The sequence below is a fragment of the Echinops telfairi genome, unplaced genomic scaffold (assembly GCF_000313985.2).
Source record: "Echinops telfairi isolate 266 unplaced genomic scaffold, ASM31398v2 ScPeMD7_6273;HRSCAF=7185, whole genome shotgun sequence".
NCBI classification, from domain to species: domain Eukaryota; kingdom Metazoa; phylum Chordata; class Mammalia; order Afrosoricida; family Tenrecidae; genus Echinops; species Echinops telfairi.
The window spans coordinates 5,071,289-5,075,266 of record NW_022110173.1 but is presented as its reverse complement, the minus strand read 5'-3'; positions in this window follow the sequence as shown (position 1 = coordinate 5,075,266).

The window sequence follows — 3,978 nt, the reverse complement described above, 5'->3', positions numbered from 1 at the left end:
GTTGTATGAGCTCCCAATAAAATGATTTTAAAAACAAAATAAAGTAGAGTTAACCATAAGAAATATTTTAAATTAAATTAATTTTTTAAATGCTCCTGTGAAAATCAACGGAACAAACCTGAACCCTAGGATAACGCAGTGCTACCGAGTAACAAGGAAAGGTGGTGGTGTAGTCCTTACATGCTAGGCTGCTCATCGCAAGATCAGTGGTTCGAAACCACCAGTCCTTCTGCAAGAGAAAGATGAGGTTTTCTATTTCCAGATTTACAGTCTTGGAAACCACAGGAGCAGTCCCACTCTGTCCTGGGAGTCGGAATCGACTTGAAGGCAGTGAGCTTTTTGGAGACATTGTAAGAGGACATTTAAAATGAGTGGGAAAGGCCCAGGGCTTTTTAAAGAAAAACAACAACAACACTATTGCTATTACAGCTGGGAACCTCACAAACCTCAGTGTCTGTCTCTATGAAAACAGGCACCATCCATTGCAGCATTTTCCCACAATGGTCACAAGGGAGAAATGACCTCGATCTCCATCGACACATGAATGGACAAGCAAACTGTGGTGCCGACATCCCAGAACGCACTGCCATCGAGTGCACTCCAGCTCAGGGGCCCTGAGGGACGGGGTGTAATGTAAGCGAACAGATAGCTTCATCTTTCTCCTGTGGAGTGGCTGGGGGGTTTGAACTGCTGGCCCTACCCTCAGCAACCCAACTCATACGCCACTGAGCCCCTAGGCTGTGGTGCCTGCGTACAACAGAATACCGCTGAGCCACAGAGAGAAAGGGTGCCCCCTGAGAACCTCACGCTGAGGGAAGCAAAACAGGCGCACATTGACAAGTGCCGTATGATCACACTGACATGAAACAAGCACATGTGTAGAAACCCATGCTGATTAGTAGTTACCAGAGGGAGAGGAAAAGGGGGAGTTTTTCCTTATGGAGCCTTGAGTTTCTATTATGACGGTGGAACAGTTAGAAAAAGGATACCAAGAATGGTTGCACAGCATGAATAATATAATCATTGTATCAATAAAACTATAAAAAATGAAGACTATAATTCATGTTACTGATTATACATGTGGAAATTGCTTAATTAGTAGAAGCTCTTTTGTACATATTTCTACCACAATAATATGTACAGAAAGAGAGAGAGAGAGAAAAGAGTTCTCAGGAGCTGGTCCAAGGCAGTGTGTGTAAAACACAATGCAAGATAGCCTTCCAGTCTCTTGGGAATAGTGACCCACCTTCCATAGCGCACGGCACTCCACCTCTGCAGTCACACACACAGAGCTGAGAGAAGGGAACATTTGAAATGTCCTTCTTAAAACACAAGTAGAACAGGGTTGTCTGAATCCCACCAATGGATTTTCTGACCTCTGGTTATCATTTCTTTGGGAATGACATGATATTTTGGGTCTGTTAAGAGCAGAAAACAAGACCCACCCACTTCCTTGCACCCCCTAGCAGACCAATTGAATAGCAGAAGAGGCTGGGTTGGCTCTGCGCCCAACTATCCTCAGGATGCAGCTTGTTGTTGTTATTCGTTGACATGGGTTTATTTCAACTCATGGAGACACCATGTCTTACAGACCAGAACTGCTCCACAGGGTCATCCACAGCTGTCACTGTTTGGGCCTGGTCTGGACCGGGCAGCTCCCACCTCCTCTCTGGCTCCTCACAGCCCCCATTCCAAGCCTCTTGCGAAGATGGATGACCTATTGAACTATGCAACTCCTGTCCCAGCACCCCAGGAAGCTATTTACCTTTGCAGGCCAATCTACAAAGCCCCTTCCCCAGCAGGTCTTCAACCTTCAAAGAGCAGGTCTGCAAACAAGATAACCTCCCATGAATCCCATCCTGACTCAAGGCCCTGCAGCTGCAAGCAATAAAGTAAAAAAGATCCTCCCTTCTCTTAACATATACTTCCTTGGCTCAAGCCCTGTATATTTCCCACCGCCTCACCAGCAAGCTGCGATTTCCCTGACCTAACTCTTGGGTCACAGAACCTCGGACCCGCCCGGGGGTTCCTGCCCCCTGTCCCTTTCTCTGCTCTCCCTTCCCTCCCGGGAATTCTTTCCCTTCCTCAATAAAAGCTTTCTCAACTTCACATTCCTGGCTAAATTCTATCTCTGTTCCTTGCCTCCAACCTCTCAGTCACCTTCCCAGAACAGGTCTCCTGCTCTCTGCTTCTGTGCAAAGGCTGAGTGGTTAAACCATTTGTGTCCTCTAGCAGCCTAGGTCCACAGCTATGTTCCCCAAACAGATTGGTGGAGCCTGAAGAACAAGGCCCAGAGCCTCCAGGCCTTTTCCTTAATCCACAGCTCTGGCAGACAGTGTGTCCAAGAGGAACTGAGAGAGCGAACTCTCCACAAAACAATGTAGGGAATAAAGACTGCCCCTCAGCTATGTTCCCAAACACCTAGCACCATCCTCGTTGATTTTAGTAGGAAATGTGGCCTCCACCTCCCTCAGATCTACCTACTGATTGGGCTGAGCTGAAGCAGGGGGGGGGAGGGGCACTTCCCTGCCTGACCTGGAGGTCAGCAGCTGCCCCCTGGAATGAGGAGACCCAGACACAATGCCCCCCAGAATGCCTGACTCCCTGATAACCTGCCAGAGCTGATAAACTGCAGCCCAACCCCCTCTCCCGCTTTCCTTTAAAAAACGCCAGACCCCGGGCAATTCCCTGGGCTACTTGCTAGACCATGGGGCTCCGCCTGAGAGCTCCCCCCTTTCAGTTATCTTTGTCCATCTCCCTGTGCCTCAGTTTACCTCTCATTCATCCTTTGCCTCCGTTTATCTCTCAACTACACACAGTCAACCCTTCCTAAGTCACAGAACCTCAGGGCTTTCTCTACCACAGGAACTTAGTGTGGGTCAGTCGGCCCCCAAAAGACGTTAGAAAGCCCCATTCTCCTATTCTTACAGGCTGCAGCCCAGGTGGGCAGAAGTGACCACATTTCATCTCTAACCACAAAGGCTTCAATATGGAGGGGCTGGTAGCGATAGGGGGTCACTAAGAACACGAAGGACCACACGAAGAACAACTTCACAAAAGTGAAGGAAAACTAGAGTTGCAGAGAGGCCAATGTGGAGCAACTCTGAGGACCTCGAGCCAGGAAGCCCCGAGGCCAACAATGAGCAGGAAACCAGGTCATGACACCATTGCTCCCATGAAAAACAAGCCCAATCGGACTCCCATTTGTGCCACTTGCTCTAGGTATAAATCCCCCATGGATGGATTTACCTGGCCAGGCTTTGTCATGCTAGGTTGCTTCTTGATTACTATGGAGTAAGGAGAGAGGATTTGCCCCTTTGGCTTCACCACAGTCTCTCTAAGATTACTCAGAATGCAGAACAAAGGGAGGTGGGGTGGCAATAAGAAAGACACAGATCAAGTAAGCAAGCTCATGCAAGCCCAAGCACTTGGCTACCATTCATGTTCTTTACTGAAGGCAAAAACCACAAAAGAAGTCTGGTGTCAGGCAGCTGTTGCTAGGTGGGGCCACTGGGGGCGAGTACACGGCCCAGAAAAGGCAGAACCCAAGGTCCCTTGTCATGGAGTCATATTCACCTGGTTTCCAAACTTCAATCCTCTTTCTCTCATCACTCGTGTCTCCCGAGCATTGGTAGCCTCGATTTCATACAACAATGTGAGAAAGCTGTGGAAGGGAAGGTGAGTCTGGACAGGCGTACCACTGTTGTCAGGATGCATTGGTAGGGACAGAGGAGACTGCTACAACCAGCAGTACACTCCTCAGGTTGAAAGCAGTTCTGGAGGGACATGGGAGAGGGGAAGGCCGAAGAAAGGAAGTGGGTGTTAACAAACCCAGGGACAAGGGAACAAGAAGTGATCCAAAATCAGTGGCAAGAAGGGTGTAAGAGGTCTGGAAGGGCTGGATCAAGGACAATGTAACTGAGAGGAATTCCTGAAACCCAAATGAAGGCTGAACATGATAGTGGGACAAGAGGAAAG